Source organism: Bufo gargarizans, chromosome 4 (genome assembly GCF_014858855.1).
Source record: "Bufo gargarizans isolate SCDJY-AF-19 chromosome 4, ASM1485885v1, whole genome shotgun sequence".
Taxonomy (NCBI): domain Eukaryota; kingdom Metazoa; phylum Chordata; class Amphibia; order Anura; family Bufonidae; genus Bufo; species Bufo gargarizans.
This window is the reverse complement of record NC_058083.1, coordinates 386,926,361-386,938,869: the sequence shown is the minus strand read 5'-3', so window position 1 is coordinate 386,938,869 and position 12,509 is coordinate 386,926,361. Positions and strand designations below refer to the sequence as shown.

At 45.6% G+C, this 12,509-nt stretch overlaps 37 non-coding genes and 10 pseudogenes across 37 annotated transcripts; all 47 read left to right on the top strand.

The window, feature by feature from the left end:
* The first annotated feature begins 46 nt into the window (after positions 1–46).
* LOC122936641 lies at positions 47–162 on the top strand. The gene has a single exon (XR_006389160.1). It is a non-coding gene; the product is annotated as a U5 spliceosomal RNA (small nuclear RNA).
* A 168-nt stretch (positions 163–330) lies between these two features.
* On the top strand, positions 331–446 carry LOC122936435. The gene has a single exon (XR_006388961.1). It is a non-coding gene; the product is annotated as a U5 spliceosomal RNA (small nuclear RNA).
* Positions 447–616: 170 nt separating this feature from the next.
* On the top strand, positions 617–731 carry LOC122936571. The gene has a single exon (XR_006389092.1). It is a non-coding gene; the product is annotated as a U5 spliceosomal RNA (small nuclear RNA).
* A 171-nt stretch (positions 732–902) lies between these two features.
* Positions 903–1,017, top strand: LOC122936591. The gene has a single exon (XR_006389112.1). It is a non-coding gene; the product is annotated as a U5 spliceosomal RNA (small nuclear RNA).
* A 169-nt stretch (positions 1,018–1,186) lies between these two features.
* LOC122936667 lies at positions 1,187–1,301 on the top strand. Its single transcript, XR_006389185.1, has one exon. It is a non-coding gene; the product is annotated as a U5 spliceosomal RNA (small nuclear RNA).
* Positions 1,302–1,470: 169 nt separating this feature from the next.
* On the top strand, positions 1,471–1,586 carry LOC122936433. The gene has a single exon (XR_006388960.1). It is a non-coding gene; the product is annotated as a U5 spliceosomal RNA (small nuclear RNA).
* Positions 1,587–1,757: 171 nt separating this feature from the next.
* On the top strand, positions 1,758–1,872 carry LOC122936790. The gene has a single exon (XR_006389301.1). It is a non-coding gene; the product is annotated as a U5 spliceosomal RNA (small nuclear RNA).
* A 171-nt stretch (positions 1,873–2,043) lies between these two features.
* LOC122936736 lies at positions 2,044–2,158 on the top strand. The gene has a single exon (XR_006389251.1). It is a non-coding gene; the product is annotated as a U5 spliceosomal RNA (small nuclear RNA).
* Positions 2,159–2,327: 169 nt separating this feature from the next.
* LOC122936432 lies at positions 2,328–2,443 on the top strand. Its single transcript, XR_006388959.1, has one exon. It is a non-coding gene; the product is annotated as a U5 spliceosomal RNA (small nuclear RNA).
* A 169-nt stretch (positions 2,444–2,612) lies between these two features.
* Positions 2,613–2,719, top strand: LOC122936930 (annotated as a pseudogene).
* A 171-nt stretch (positions 2,720–2,890) lies between these two features.
* On the top strand, positions 2,891–3,006 carry LOC122936640. Its single transcript, XR_006389159.1, has one exon. It is a non-coding gene; the product is annotated as a U5 spliceosomal RNA (small nuclear RNA).
* Positions 3,007–3,175: 169 nt separating this feature from the next.
* LOC122936997 lies at positions 3,176–3,280 on the top strand (annotated as a pseudogene).
* A 170-nt stretch (positions 3,281–3,450) lies between these two features.
* On the top strand, positions 3,451–3,565 carry LOC122936666. Its single transcript, XR_006389184.1, has one exon. It is a non-coding gene; the product is annotated as a U5 spliceosomal RNA (small nuclear RNA).
* Positions 3,566–3,673: 108 nt separating this feature from the next.
* On the top strand, positions 3,674–3,789 carry LOC122936431. Its single transcript, XR_006388958.1, has one exon. It is a non-coding gene; the product is annotated as a U5 spliceosomal RNA (small nuclear RNA).
* A 173-nt stretch (positions 3,790–3,962) lies between these two features.
* On the top strand, positions 3,963–4,078 carry LOC122936430. Its single transcript, XR_006388957.1, has one exon. It is a non-coding gene; the product is annotated as a U5 spliceosomal RNA (small nuclear RNA).
* Positions 4,079–4,191: 113 nt separating this feature from the next.
* On the top strand, positions 4,192–4,307 carry LOC122936429. The gene has a single exon (XR_006388956.1). It is a non-coding gene; the product is annotated as a U5 spliceosomal RNA (small nuclear RNA).
* A 171-nt stretch (positions 4,308–4,478) lies between these two features.
* Positions 4,479–4,587, top strand: LOC122936849 (annotated as a pseudogene).
* A 169-nt stretch (positions 4,588–4,756) lies between these two features.
* Positions 4,757–4,871, top strand: LOC122936569. Its single transcript, XR_006389091.1, has one exon. It is a non-coding gene; the product is annotated as a U5 spliceosomal RNA (small nuclear RNA).
* Positions 4,872–5,041: 170 nt separating this feature from the next.
* Positions 5,042–5,148, top strand: LOC122936882 (annotated as a pseudogene).
* Positions 5,149–5,319: 171 nt separating this feature from the next.
* On the top strand, positions 5,320–5,434 carry LOC122936568. Its single transcript, XR_006389090.1, has one exon. It is a non-coding gene; the product is annotated as a U5 spliceosomal RNA (small nuclear RNA).
* A 167-nt stretch (positions 5,435–5,601) lies between these two features.
* LOC122936893 lies at positions 5,602–5,713 on the top strand. Its single transcript, XR_006389368.1, has one exon. It is a non-coding gene; the product is annotated as a U5 spliceosomal RNA (small nuclear RNA).
* Positions 5,714–5,885: 172 nt separating this feature from the next.
* On the top strand, positions 5,886–6,001 carry LOC122936528. Its single transcript, XR_006389051.1, has one exon. It is a non-coding gene; the product is annotated as a U5 spliceosomal RNA (small nuclear RNA).
* Positions 6,002–6,113: 112 nt separating this feature from the next.
* On the top strand, positions 6,114–6,217 carry LOC122936999 (annotated as a pseudogene).
* A 169-nt stretch (positions 6,218–6,386) lies between these two features.
* LOC122936484 lies at positions 6,387–6,502 on the top strand. The gene has a single exon (XR_006389006.1). It is a non-coding gene; the product is annotated as a U5 spliceosomal RNA (small nuclear RNA).
* Positions 6,503–6,618: 116 nt separating this feature from the next.
* On the top strand, positions 6,619–6,725 carry LOC122936925 (annotated as a pseudogene).
* A 171-nt stretch (positions 6,726–6,896) lies between these two features.
* LOC122936527 lies at positions 6,897–7,012 on the top strand. The gene has a single exon (XR_006389050.1). It is a non-coding gene; the product is annotated as a U5 spliceosomal RNA (small nuclear RNA).
* Positions 7,013–7,175: 163 nt separating this feature from the next.
* On the top strand, positions 7,176–7,291 carry LOC122936428. Its single transcript, XR_006388955.1, has one exon. It is a non-coding gene; the product is annotated as a U5 spliceosomal RNA (small nuclear RNA).
* Positions 7,292–7,462: 171 nt separating this feature from the next.
* Positions 7,463–7,576, top strand: LOC122936776. Its single transcript, XR_006389288.1, has one exon. It is a non-coding gene; the product is annotated as a U5 spliceosomal RNA (small nuclear RNA).
* Positions 7,577–7,742: 166 nt separating this feature from the next.
* On the top strand, positions 7,743–7,857 carry LOC122936735. The gene has a single exon (XR_006389250.1). It is a non-coding gene; the product is annotated as a U5 spliceosomal RNA (small nuclear RNA).
* A 115-nt stretch (positions 7,858–7,972) lies between these two features.
* On the top strand, positions 7,973–8,087 carry LOC122936760. The gene has a single exon (XR_006389273.1). It is a non-coding gene; the product is annotated as a U5 spliceosomal RNA (small nuclear RNA).
* A 171-nt stretch (positions 8,088–8,258) lies between these two features.
* Positions 8,259–8,372, top strand: LOC122936803. The gene has a single exon (XR_006389314.1). It is a non-coding gene; the product is annotated as a U5 spliceosomal RNA (small nuclear RNA).
* A 166-nt stretch (positions 8,373–8,538) lies between these two features.
* LOC122936427 lies at positions 8,539–8,654 on the top strand. The gene has a single exon (XR_006388954.1). It is a non-coding gene; the product is annotated as a U5 spliceosomal RNA (small nuclear RNA).
* Positions 8,655–8,768: 114 nt separating this feature from the next.
* LOC122936567 lies at positions 8,769–8,883 on the top strand. Its single transcript, XR_006389089.1, has one exon. It is a non-coding gene; the product is annotated as a U5 spliceosomal RNA (small nuclear RNA).
* A 171-nt stretch (positions 8,884–9,054) lies between these two features.
* Positions 9,055–9,161, top strand: LOC122936954 (annotated as a pseudogene).
* A 171-nt stretch (positions 9,162–9,332) lies between these two features.
* Positions 9,333–9,447, top strand: LOC122936602. The gene has a single exon (XR_006389122.1). It is a non-coding gene; the product is annotated as a U5 spliceosomal RNA (small nuclear RNA).
* A 114-nt stretch (positions 9,448–9,561) lies between these two features.
* On the top strand, positions 9,562–9,677 carry LOC122936651. The gene has a single exon (XR_006389170.1). It is a non-coding gene; the product is annotated as a U5 spliceosomal RNA (small nuclear RNA).
* Positions 9,678–9,793: 116 nt separating this feature from the next.
* On the top strand, positions 9,794–9,907 carry LOC122936940. The gene has a single exon (XR_006389397.1). It is a non-coding gene; the product is annotated as a U5 spliceosomal RNA (small nuclear RNA).
* Positions 9,908–10,075: 168 nt separating this feature from the next.
* On the top strand, positions 10,076–10,178 carry LOC122937009 (annotated as a pseudogene).
* Positions 10,179–10,347: 169 nt separating this feature from the next.
* Positions 10,348–10,460, top strand: LOC122936975. Its single transcript, XR_006389421.1, has one exon. It is a non-coding gene; the product is annotated as a U5 spliceosomal RNA (small nuclear RNA).
* A 116-nt stretch (positions 10,461–10,576) lies between these two features.
* LOC122936953 lies at positions 10,577–10,691 on the top strand. The gene has a single exon (XR_006389406.1). It is a non-coding gene; the product is annotated as a U5 spliceosomal RNA (small nuclear RNA).
* A 114-nt stretch (positions 10,692–10,805) lies between these two features.
* On the top strand, positions 10,806–10,912 carry LOC122936985 (annotated as a pseudogene).
* Positions 10,913–11,076: 164 nt separating this feature from the next.
* Positions 11,077–11,182, top strand: LOC122937003 (annotated as a pseudogene).
* A 170-nt stretch (positions 11,183–11,352) lies between these two features.
* Positions 11,353–11,465, top strand: LOC122936860. Its single transcript, XR_006389358.1, has one exon. It is a non-coding gene; the product is annotated as a U5 spliceosomal RNA (small nuclear RNA).
* A 168-nt stretch (positions 11,466–11,633) lies between these two features.
* LOC122936950 lies at positions 11,634–11,746 on the top strand. Its single transcript, XR_006389404.1, has one exon. It is a non-coding gene; the product is annotated as a U5 spliceosomal RNA (small nuclear RNA).
* Positions 11,747–11,855: 109 nt separating this feature from the next.
* LOC122936811 lies at positions 11,856–11,968 on the top strand. The gene has a single exon (XR_006389318.1). It is a non-coding gene; the product is annotated as a U5 spliceosomal RNA (small nuclear RNA).
* A 114-nt stretch (positions 11,969–12,082) lies between these two features.
* Positions 12,083–12,198, top strand: LOC122936891. Its single transcript, XR_006389366.1, has one exon. It is a non-coding gene; the product is annotated as a U5 spliceosomal RNA (small nuclear RNA).
* Positions 12,199–12,364: 166 nt separating this feature from the next.
* LOC122936952 lies at positions 12,365–12,476 on the top strand. Its single transcript, XR_006389405.1, has one exon. It is a non-coding gene; the product is annotated as a U5 spliceosomal RNA (small nuclear RNA).
* The last annotated feature ends 33 nt before the right edge of the window (positions 12,477–12,509 follow it).

Here is a 12,509-nt window from a genome sequence, read left to right as displayed (position 1 = left end):
GTCCGAGGAGATGGCACCAAGAACCCAGGAAGCCCTTGCCCGATGTATACTCTGGTTTCTCTTCAGAACGTATAAATCTTTCGCCTTTTACTAAAGATTTCCGTGGAGAGGAGCAAAACTGAGTTTTTTGGCAATTTTTGCATGCTCCAGCTTGCTGGGCTTCCTTGTTCAGGTTGAAAAACAGAATGTTCTTCTCTAGCTTGCAGGCTTTTTAGTGGCCTCATTTGCATGTCTAGAACATGGACAGCCTACTCCTCCCAGGTGGTCTCCTTGATCCAATTGAGGTCCGAGGAGATGGCACCAAGAACCCAGGAAGCCCTTGCCCGATGTATACTCTGGTTTCTCTTCAGAACGTATAAATCTTTCGCCTTTTACTAAAGATTTCCGTGGAGAGGAGCAAAACTGAGTTTTTTGGCAATTTTTGCATGCTCCAGCTTGCTGGGGCTTCCTTGTTCAGGTTGAAAAACAGAATGTTCTTCTCTAGCTCTTGCAGGCTTTTTAGTGGCCTCATTTGCATGTCTAGACATGGACAGCCTACTCCTCCCAGGTGGTCTCCTTGATCCAATTGAGGTCCGAGGAGATGGCACCAAGAACCCAGGAAGCCCTTGCCCGATGTATACTCTGGTTTCTCTTCAGAACGTATAAATCTTTCGCCTTTTACTAAAGATTTCCGTGGAGAGGAGCAAAACTGAGTTTTTGGCAATTTTTGCATGCTCCAGCTTGCTGGGGCTTCCTTGTTCAGGTTGAAAAACAGAATGTTCTTCTCTAGCTCTTGCAGGATTTTTAGTGGCCTCATTTGCATGTCTAGAACCATGGACAGCCTACTCCTCCAGGTGGTCTCCTTGATCCAATTGAGGTCCGAGGAGATGGCACCAAGAACCCAGGAAGCCCTTGCCCGATGTATACTCTGGTTTCTCTTCAAACGTATAAATCTTTCGCCTTTTACTAAAGATTTCCGTGGAGAGGAGCAAAACTGAGTTTTTTGGCAATTTTTGCATGCTCCAGCTTGCTGGGGCTTCCTTGTTCAGGTTGAAAAACAGAATGTTCTTCTCTAGCTCTTGCAGGATTTTTAGTGGCCTCATTTGCATGTCTAGAAATGGACAGCCTACTCCTCCAGGTGGTCTCCTTGATCCAATTGAGGTCCGAGGAGATGGCACCAAGAACCCAGGAAGCCCTTGCCCGATGTATACTCTGGTTTCTCTTCAGAACGTATAAATCTTTCGCCTTTTACTAAAGATTTCCGTGGAGAGGAGCAAACTGAGTTTTTTGGCAATTTTTGCATGCTCCAGCTTGCTGGGGCTTCCTTTGTTCAGGTTGAAAAACAGAATGTTTCTCTAGCTCTTGCAGGATTTTTAGTGGCCTCATTTGCATGTCTAGACATGGACAGCCTACTCCTCCCAGGTGGTCTCCTTGATCCAATTGAGGTCCGAGGAGATGGCACCAAGAACCCAGGAAGCCCTTGCCCGATGTATACTCTGGTTTCTCTTCAGAACGTATAAATCTTTCGCCTTTTACTAAAGATTTCCGTGGAGAGGAGCAAAACTGAGTTTTTTGGCAATTTTTGCATGCTCCAGCTTGCTGGGGCTTCCTTGTTCAGGTTGAAAAACAGAATGTTCTTCTCTAGCTCTTGCAGGATTTTTAGTGGCCTCATTTGCATGTCTAGACCATGGACAGCCTACTCCTCCCAGGTGGTCTCCTTGATCCAATTGAGGTCCGAGGAGATGGCACCAAGAACCCAGGAAGCCCTTGCCCGATGTATACTCTGGTTTCTCTTCAGAACGTATAAATCTTTCGCCTTTTACTAAAGATTTCCGTGGAGAGGAAAAAACTGAGTTTTTTGGCAATTTTTGCATGCTCCAGCTTGCTGGGTCTTCCTTGTTCAGGTTGAAAAACAGAATGTTCTTCTCTAGCTCTTGCAGGATTTTTAGTGGCCTCATTTGCATGTCTAGACCATGGACAGCCTACTCCTCCCAGGTGGTCTCCTTGATCCAATTGAGGTCCGAGGAGATGGCACCAAGAACCCAGGAAGCCCTTGCCCGATGTATACTCTGGTTTCTCTTCAGAACGTAAAATCTTTCGCCTTTTACTAAAGATTTCCGTGGAGAGGAGCAAAACTGAGTTTTTTGGCAATTTTTGCATGCTCCAGCTTGCTGGGGCTTCCTTGTTCAGGTTGAAAAACAGAATGTTCTTCTCTAGCTCTTGCAGGCTTTTTAGTGGCCTCATTTGCATGTCTAGAATGGACAGCCTACTCCTCCCAGGTGGTCTCCTTGATCCAATTGAGGTCCGAGGAGATGGCACCAAGAACCCAGGAAGCCCTTGCCCGATGTATACTCTGGTTTCTCTTCAGAACGTATAAATCTTTCGCCTTTTACTAAAGATTTCCGTGGAGAGGAGCAAAACTGAGTTTTTTGGCAATTTTTGCATGCTCCAGCTTGCTGGGGCTTCCTTGTTCAGGTTGAAAAACAGAATGTTCTTCTCTAGCTCTTGCAGGATTTTTAGTGGCCTCATTTGCATGTCTAGAATGGACAGCCTACTCCTCCCAGGTGGTCTCCTTGATCCAATTGAGGTCCGAGGAGATGGCACCAAGAACCCAGGAAGCCCTTGCCTGATGTATACTCTGGTTTCTCTTCAGAACGTATAAATCTTTCGCCTTTTACTAAAGATTTCTGTGGAGAGGAGCAAAACTGAGTTTTTTTGCATGCTCCAGCTTGCTGGGGCTTCCTTGTTCAGGTTGAAAAACAGAATGTTCTTCTCTAGCTCTTGCAGGCTTTTTAGTGGCCTCATTTGCATGTCTAGACCATGGACAGCCTACTCCTCCCAGGTGGTCTCCTTGATCCAATTGAGGTCCGAGGAGATGGCACCAAGAACCCAGGAAGCCCTTGCCCGATGTATACTCTGGTTTCTCTTCAGAACGTATAAATCTTTCGCCTTTTACTAAAGATTTCCGTGGAGAGGAGCAAAACTGAGTTTTTTGGCAATTTTTGCATGCTCCAGCTTGCTGGGCTTCCTTGTTCAGGTTGAAAAACAGAATGTTCTTCTCTAGCTCTTGCAGGCTTTTTAGTGGCCTCATTTGCATGTCTAGACATGGACAGCCTACTCCTCCCAGGTGGTCTCCTTGATCCAATTGAGGTCCGAGGAGATGGCACCAAGAACCCAGGAAGCCCTTGCCCGATGTATACTCTGGTTCTCTTCAGAACGTATAATCTTTCGCCTTTTACTAAAGATTTCCGTGGAGAGGAGCAAAACTGAGTTTTTTTGCATTCTCCAGCTTGCTGGGGCTTCCTTGTTCAGGTTGAAAAACAGAATGTTCTTCTCTAGCTCTTGCAGGCTTTTTAGTGGCCTCATTTGCATGTCTAGACATGGACAGCCTACTCCTCCCAGGTGGTCTCCTTGATCCAATTGAGGTCCGAGGAGATGGCACCAAGAACCCAGGAAGCCCTTGCCCGATGTATACTCTGGTTTCTCTTCAGAACGTATAAATCTTTCGCCTTTTACTAAAGATTTCCGTGGAGAGGAGCAAACTGAGTTTTTTGGCAATTTTTGCATGCTCCAGCTTGCTGGGGCTTCCTTTTAGGTTGAAAAAGAATGTTTTCTGCTCTTGCAGGATTTTTAGTGGCCTCATTTGCATGTCTAGACATAGCCACCAAGAACCCAGGAAGCCCTTGCCCGATGTATACTCTGGTTTCTCTTCAGAACGTATAAATCTTTCGCCTTTTACTAAAGATTTCCGTGGAGAGGAGCAAAACTGAGTTTTTTGGCAATTTTTGCATGCTCCAGCTTGCTGGGGCTTCCTTGTTCAGGTTGAAAAACAGAATGTTCTTCTCTAGCTCTTGCAGGCTTTTTAGTGGCCTCATTTGCATGTCTAGACCATGGACAGCCTACTCCTCCCAGGTGGTCTCCTTGATCCAATTGAGGTCCGAGGAGATGGCACCAAGAACCCAGGAAGCCCATCGGGCAGATGTATACTCTGGTTTCTCTTCAGAACGTATAAATCTTTCGCCTTTTACTAAAGATTTCCGTGGAGAGGAGCAAAACTGAGTTTTTTGGCAATTTTTGCATGCTCCAGCTTGCTGGGGCTTCCTTGTTAGGTTGAAAAACAGAATGTTCTCTCTAGCTCTTGCAGGATTTTTAGTGCCTCATTTGCATGTCTAGAACATAGCACCAAGAACCCAGGAAGCCCTTGCCCGATGTATACTCTGGTTTCTCTTCAGAACGTATAAATCTTTCGCCTTTTACTAAAGATTTCCGTGGAGAGGAGCAAAACTGAGTTTTTTGGCAATTTTTGCATGCTCCAGCTTGCTGGGGCTTCCTTGTTCAGGTTGAAAAACAGAATGTTTCTTCTCTAGCTCTTGCAGGCTTTTTAGTGGCCTCATTTGCATGTCTAGAACATGGACAGCCTACTCCTCCAGGTGGTCTCCTTGATCCAATTGAGGTCCGAGGAGATGGCACCAAGAACCCAGGAAGCCCTTGCCCGATGTATACTCTGGTTTCTCTTCAAACGTATAAATCTTTCGCCTTTTACTAAAGATTTCCGTGGAGAGGAGCAAAACTGAGTTTTTTTTTTGCATGCTCCAGCTTGCTGGGGCTTCCTTGTTCAGGTTGAAAAACAGAATGTTCTTCTCTAGCTCTTGCAGGATTTTTAGTGGCCTCATTTGCATGTCTAGACATGGACAGCCTACTCCTCCAGGTGGTCTCCTTGATCCAATTGAGGTCCGAGGAGATGGCACCAAGAACCCAGGAAGCCCTTGCCCGATGTATACTCTGGTTTCTCTTCAGAACGTATAAATCTTTCGCCTTTTACTAAAGATTTCCGTGGAGAGGAGCAAAACTGAGTTTTTGGCAATTTTTGCATGCTCCAGCTTGCTGGGGCTTCCTTGTTCAGGTTGAAAAACAGAATGTTCTTTCTAGCTCTTGCAGGATTTTTAGTGGCCTCATTTGCATGTCTAGACCATGGACAGCCTTCTCCTCCCAGGTGGTCTCCTTGATCTAATTGAGGTCCGAGGAGATGGCACCAAGAACCCAGGAAGCCCTTGCCCGATGTATACTCTGGTTTCTCTTCAGAACGTATAAATCTTTCGCCTTTTACTAAAGATTTCCGTGGAGAGGAGCAAAACTGAGTTTTTTTGCATGCTCCAGCTTGCTGGGGCTTCCTTGTTCAGGTTGAAAAACAGAATGTTCTTCTCTAGCTCTTGCAGGCTTTTTAGTGGCCTCATTTGCATGTCTAGACCATGGACAGCCTACTCCTCCCAGGTGGTCTCCTTGATCCAATTGAGGTCCGAGGAGATGGCACCAAGAACCCAGGAAGCCCTTGCCCGATGTATACTCTGGTTTCTCTTCAGAACGTATAAATCTTTCGCCTTTTACTAAAGATTTCCGTGGAGAGGAGCAAAACTGAGTTTTTGGCAATTTTTGCATGCTCCAGCTTGCTGGGGCTTCCTTGTTCAGGTTGAAAAACAGAATGTTTCTCTGCTCTTGCAGGCTTTTTAGTGGCCTCATTTGCATGTCTAGACCATGGACAGCCTACTCCTCCAGGTGGTCTCCTTGATCCAATTGAGGTCCGAGGAGATGGCACCAAGAACCCAGGAAGCCCTTGCCCGATGTATACTCTGGTTTCTCTTCAGAACGTATAAATCTTTCGCCTTTTACTAAAGATTTCCGTGGAGAGGAGCAAAACTGACTTTTTTGGCAATTTTGCATGCCCAGCTTGCTGGGGCTTCCTGTTCAGGTTGAAAAACAGAATGTTCTTCTCTAGCTCTTGCAGGCTTTTTAGTGGCCTCATTTGCATGTCTAGAACATGGACAGCCTACTCCTCCCAGGTGGTTTCCTTGTGCCAATTGAGGTCTGAGGAGATGATACCAAGAACCCAGGAAGCCCTTGCCCGATGTATACTCTGGTTTCTCTTCAGAACGTAAAAATCTTTCGCCTTTTACTAAAGATTTCCGTGGAGAGGAGCAAAACTGAGTTTTTTGGCAATTTTTGCATGCTCCAGCTTGCTGGGGCTTCCTTGTTAAGGTTGAAAAACAGAATGTTTGTCTCTGGCTCTTGCAGGATTTTTAGTGGCCTATTTGCTGTCTAGAACATAGCCCAAGAACCAGGAAGCCCTTGCCCGATGTATACTCTGGTTTCTCTTCAGAATGTAAATCTTTCGCCTTTACTAAAGATTTCCGTGGAGAGGAGCAAAACTGAGTTTTTTTGCATGCTCCAGCTTGCTGGGGCTTCCTTGTTCAGGTTGAAAAACAGAATGTTCTTCTCTAGCTCTTGCAGGATTTTTAGTGGCCTCATTTGCATGTCTAGACATGGACAGCCTACTCCTCCCAGGTGGTCTCCTGATCCAATTGAGGTCCGAGGAGATGGCACCAAGAACCCAGGAAGCCCTTGCCCGAGGTATACTCTGGTTTCTCTTCAGAACGTATAAATCTTTCGCCTTTTACTAAAGATTTCCGTGGAGAGGAGCAAAACTGAGTTGTTTGGCAATTTTTGCATGCTCCAGCTTGCTGGGGCTTCCTTGTTAAGGTTGAAAAACAGAATGTTTGTCTCTGGCTCTTGCAGGATTTTTAGTGGCCTCATTTGCATGTCTAGAACATAGCACCAAGAACCCAGGAAACCCTTGCCCGATGTATACTCTGGTTTCTCTTCAGAACGTATAAATCTTTCGCCTTTTACTAAAGATTTCCGTGGAGAGGAGCAAAACTGAGTTTTTTGGCATGCTCCAGCTTGCTGGGGCTTTCTTGTTCAGGTTGAAAAACAGAATGTTCTTCTCTAGCTCTTGCAGGATTTTTAGTGGCCTCATTTGCATGTCTAGACCATGGACAGCCTACTCCTCCCAGGTGGTTTCCTTGTGCCAATTGAGGTCCGAGGAGATGGTACCAAGAACCCAGGAAGCCCTTGCCCGATGTATACTCTGGTTTCTCTTCAGAACGTAAAAATCTTTCGCCTTTTACTAAAGATTTCCGTGGAGAGGAGCAAAACTGAGTTTTTTGGCAATTTTTGCATGCTCCAGCTTGCTGGGGCTTCCTTGTTAGGTTGAAAAACAGAATGTTTTCTCTGCTCTTGCATTTTTAGTGGCCATTTGCATGTCTAGAACATGGACAGCCTACTCCTCCCAGGTGGTCTCCTTGATCCAATTGAGGTCCGAGGAGATGGCACCAAGAACCCAGGAAGCCCTTGCCCGATGTATACTCTGGTTTCTCTTCAGAACGTATAAATCTTTCGCCTTTTACTAAAGATTTCCGTGGAGAGGAGCAAAACTGAGTTTTTTGGCAATTTTTGCATGCTCCAGCTTGCTGGGGCTTCCTTGTTCAGGTTGAAAAACAGAATGTTCTTCTCTAGCTCTTGCAGGCTTTTTAGTGGCCTCATTTGCATGTCTAGACCATGGACAGCCTACTCCTCCCAGGTGGTCTCCTTGATCCAATTGAGGTCCGAGGAGATGGCACCAAGAACCCAGGAAGCCCTTGCCCGATGTATACTCTGGTTTCTCTTCAGAACGTAAAATCTTTCGCCTTTTACTAAAGATTTCCGTGGAGAGGAGCAAAACTGAGTTTTTGGCAATTTTTGCATGCTCCAGCTTGCTGGGGCTTCCTTGTTCAGGTTGAAAAACAGAATGTTCTTCTCTAGCTCTTGCAGGCTTTTTAGTGGCCTCATTTGCATGTCTAGAACATGGACAGCCTACTCCTCCCAGGTGGTTCCTGTCCAATTGAGGTCCGAGGAGATGGCACCAAGAACCCAGGAAGCCCTTGCCCTGTATACTCTGGTTTCTCTTCAGAACGTAAAATCTTTCGCCTTTTACTAAAGATTTCCGTGGAGAGGAGCAAAACTGAGTTTTTTGGCAATTTTTGCATGCTCCAGCTTGCTGGGGCTTCCTTGTTAAGGTTGAAAAACAGAATGTTTGTCTCTGGCTCTTGCAGGATTTTTAGTGGCCTCATTTGCATGTCTAGAACATAGCACCAAGAACCAGGAAGCCCTTGCCCGATGTATACTCTGGTTTCTCTCAGAACGTATAAATCTTTCGCCTTTTACTAAAGATTTCCGTGGAGAGGAGCAAAACTGAGTTTTTTGGCAATTTTTGCATGCTCCAGCTTGCTGGGGCTTCCTTGTTCAGGTTGAAAAACAGAATGTTCTTCTCTAGCTCTTGCAGGCTTTTTAGTGGCCTCATTTGCATGTCTAGACCATGGACAGCCTACTCCTCCCAGGTGGTCTCCTTGATCCAATTGAGGTCCGAGGAGATGGCACCAAGAACCCAGGAAGCCCTTGCCCGATGTATACTCGGTTTCTCTTCAGAACGTATAAATCTTTCGCTTTTACTAAAGATTTCCGTGGAGAGGAGCAAAACTGAGTTTTTTGGCAATTTTTGCATGCTCCAGCTTGCTGGGGCTTCCTTGTTCAGGTTGAAAAACAGAATGTTCTTCTCTAGCTCTTGCAGGCTTTTTAGTGGCCTCATTTGCATGTCTAGAACATGGACAGCCTACTCCTCCCAGGTGGTTCCTTGTCCAATTGAGGTCCGAGGAGATACCAAGAACCCAGGAAGCCCTTGCCCGATGTATACTCTGGTTTCTCTTCAGAACGTATAAATCTTTCGCCTTTTACTAAAGATTTCCGTGGAGAGGAGCAAAACTGAGTTTTTTGGCAATTTTTGCATGCTCCAGCTTGCTGGGGCTTCCTTGTTAAGGTTGAAAAACAGAATGTTTGTCTCTGGCTCTTGCAGGATTTTTAGTGGCCTCATTTGCATGTCTAGAACATAGCACCAAAACCAGGAAGCCCTTGCCCGATGTATACTCTGGTTTCTCTTCAGAACGTATAAATCTTTCGCCTTTTACTAAAGATTTCCGTGGAGAGGAGCAAAACTGAGTTTTTGGCAATTTTTGCATGCTCCAGCTTGCTGGGGCTTCCTTGTTCAGGTTGAAAAACAGAATGTTCTTCTCTAGCTCTTGCAGGATTTTTAGTGGCCTCATTTGCATGTCTAGACCATGGACAGCCTTCTCCTCCCAGGTGGTCTCCTTGATCTAATTGAGGTCCGAGGAGATGGCACCAAGAACCCAGGAAGCCCTTGCCCGATGTATACTCTGGTTTCTCTTCAGAATGTATAAATCTTTCGCCTTTTACTAAAGATTTCTGTGGAGAGGAGCAAAACTGAGTTTTTTTGCATGCTCCAGCTTGCTGGGGCTTCCTTGTTCAGGTTGAAAAACAGAATGTTCTTCTCTATCTCTTGCAGGCTTTTCAGTGGCCTCATTTGCATGTCTAGACCATGGACAGCCTACTCCTCCCAGGTGGTCTCCTTGATCCAATTGAGGTCCGAGGAGATGGCACCAAGAACCCAGGAAGCCCTTGCCCGATGTATACTCTGGTTTCTCTTCAAACGCATAAATCTTTCGCCTTTTACTAAAGATTTCCGTGGAGAGGAGCAAAACTGAGTTTTTTGGCAATTTTTGCATGCTCCAGCTTGCTGGGGCTTCCTTGTTAAGGTTGAAAAACAGAATGTTGTCTCTGGCTCTTGCAGGATTTTAGTGGCCTCATTTGCATGTCTAGAACATAGCACCAAGAACCCAGGAAGCCCTTGCCCGATGTATACTCTGGTTTCTCTTCAGAACGTAAAAATCTTTCGCCTTTTACTAAAGATTTCCGTGGAGAGGAGAAAAACTGAGTTTTTTGGCAATTTTTGCATGCTCCAGCTTGCTGGGGCTTCCTTGTTAAGGTTGAAAAACAGAATGTTTGTCTCTGGCTCTTGCAGGATTTTTAGTGGCCTCATTTGCATGTCTAGAACATAGCACCAAGAACCCAGGAAGCCCTTGCCCGATGTATACTCTGGTTTTCTTCCAGAACGTATAAATCTTGCGCCTTTTACTAAAGATTTCCGTGGAGAGGAGCAAAACTGAGTTTTTGGGCAATTTTTGCATGCTCCCTTGCTGGGGCTTCCTTGTTCAGGTTGAAAAACAGAATGTTCTTCTCTAGCTCTTGCAGGATTTTTAGTGGCCTCATTTGCATGTCTAGACCATGGACAGCCTCTCTCCCAGGTGGTCTCCTTGATCAATTGAGGTCCGAGGAGATGGCACCAAGAACCCAGGAAGCCCTTGCCCGATGTATACTCTGGTTTCTCTTCAGAACGTATAATCTTTCGCCTTTACTAAAGATTTCGTGGAGAGGAGCAAACTGAGTTTTTTTGCATGCTCCAGCTTGCTGGGGCTTCCTTGTTCAGGTTGAAAAACAGAATGTTCTTCTCTATCTCTTGCAGGTCTTTTCAGTGGCCTCATTTGCATGTCTAGACCATGGACACCTACTCCTCCCAGGTGGCTCCTTGATCCAATTGAGGTCCGAGGATATGGCCCAAGAACCCAGGAAGCCCTTGCCCGATGTATACTCTGGTTTCTCTTCAAACGCATAAATCTTCTCCTTTTACTAAAGATTTCCGTGGAGAGGAGCAAACTGAGTTTTTTGGCAATTTTTGCATGCTCCAGCTTGCTGGGGCTTCCTTGTTAAGGTTGAAAAACAGAATGTTTGTCTCTGGCTCTTGCAGGATTTTTAGTGGCCTCATTTGCATGTCTAGAACATAGCACCAAGAACCCAGGAAGCCCTTGCCCGATGTATACTCTGGTTTCTCTCAGAACGTAAAAATCTTTCGCCTTTTACTAAAGATTTCCGTGGAGAGGAGAAAACTGAGTTTTTTTGGCAATTTTTGCATGCTCCAGCTTGCTGGGGCTTCCTTGTTAAGGTTGAAACAGAATGTTTGTCTCTGGCTCTTGCAGGATTTTTAGTGGCCTCATTTGCATGTCTAGAACATAGCACCAAGAACTCAGGAAGCCCTTGCCCGATGTATACTCTGGTTTCTCTTCAGAACGTTAAATCTTTCGCCTTTTACTAAAGATTTCCGTGGAGAGGAGCAAAACTGAGTTTTGTTTTGCATGCTCCAGCTTGCGGGGCTTCCTTGTTCAGGTTGAAAAAACAGAATGTTCTTCTCTAGCTCTTGCGGATTTTTAGTGGCCTCATTTGCATGTCTAGACCTGACAGCCTACTCCTCCATGGTCTCCTTGATCCAATTGAGGTCCGAGAGATGGCACCAAGAACCCAGGAAGCCCTTGCCGATGTATACTCTGGTTTCTCTTCAGAACGTATAAATCTTTCGCCTTTACTAAAGATTTCGTGGAGAGGAGCAAACTGAGTTTTTTTTTTGCATGCTCCAGCTGCTGGGGCTTCCTTGTTCAGGTTGAAAAACAGAATGTTCTTCTCTAGCTCTTGCAGGATTTTTAGTGGCCTCATTTGCATGTCTAGACCATGGACAGCCTACTCCTCCCAGGTGGTCTCCTTGATCCAATTGAGGTCCGAGGAGATTGCACCAAGAACCCAGGAAGCCTTGCCCGATGTATACTCTGGTTTCTCTCAGAACGTATAAATCTTTCGCCTTTTACTAAAGATTTCCGTGGAGAGGAGCAAAACTGAGTTTTTGGCATTTTTGCATGCTCCAGCTTGCTGGGGCTTCCTTGTTCAGGTTGAAAAACAGAATGTTTGTCTCTGCTCTTGCAGGATTTTTTAGTGGCCTCATTTGCATGTCTAGACCATGGACGCCTACTCCTCCCAGGTGGTCTCCTTGTCCAATTGAGGTCCGAGGAGATGGCACCAAGACCCAGGAAGCCCTTGCCCGATGTATACTCTGGTTTCTCTTCAGAACGTTAAATCTTTCGCCTTTTACTAAGATTTCCGTGGAGAGGAGCAAAACTGAGTTTTTGGCAATTTTTGCATGCTCCAGCTTGCTGGGGCTTCCTTGTTAGGTTGAAAAACAGAATTTGTCTCTGGCTCTTGCAGGATTTTAGTGCCTCATTTGCATGTCTAGAACATAGCACCAAGAACCCAGGAAGCCCTTGCCCGATGTTATCTGGTTTCTCTTCAGAACGTATAAATCTTTCGCCTTTTACTAAAGATTTCCGTGGAGAGGAGCAAAACTGAGTTTTTGGCAATTTTTGCATGCTCCAGCTGTGGGGCTTCCTGTTAAGGTTGAAAAACAGAATGTTGTCTCTGGCTCTTGCAGGATTTTTAGTGGCCTCATTTGCATGTCTAGAACATAGCACCAAGAACCCAGGAAGCCCTTGCCCGATGTATACTCTGGTTTCTCTTCAGAACGTAAAATCTTTCGCCTTTTACTAAAGATTTCCGTGGAGAGGAGAAAAACTGAGTTTTTTGGCAATTTTTTGCATGCTCCAGCTTGCTGGGGCTTCCTTGTTCAGGTTGAAAAACAGAATTCTTCTCTAGCTCTTGCAGGCTTTTAGTGGCCTCATTTGCATGTCTAGACATGGACAGCCTACTCCTCCCAGGTGGTCTCCTTGATCCAATTGAGGTCCGAGGAGATGGCACCAAGAACCCAGGAAGCCCTTGCCGATGTATACTCTGGTTCTCTTCAAAGCATAAATCTTTCGCCTTTTACTAAAGATTTCCGTGGAGAGGAGCAAAACTGAGTTTTTTGGCAATTTTGCATGCTCCAGCTTGCTGGGGCTTCCTTGTTCAGGTTGAAAAACAGAAGTTTTCTC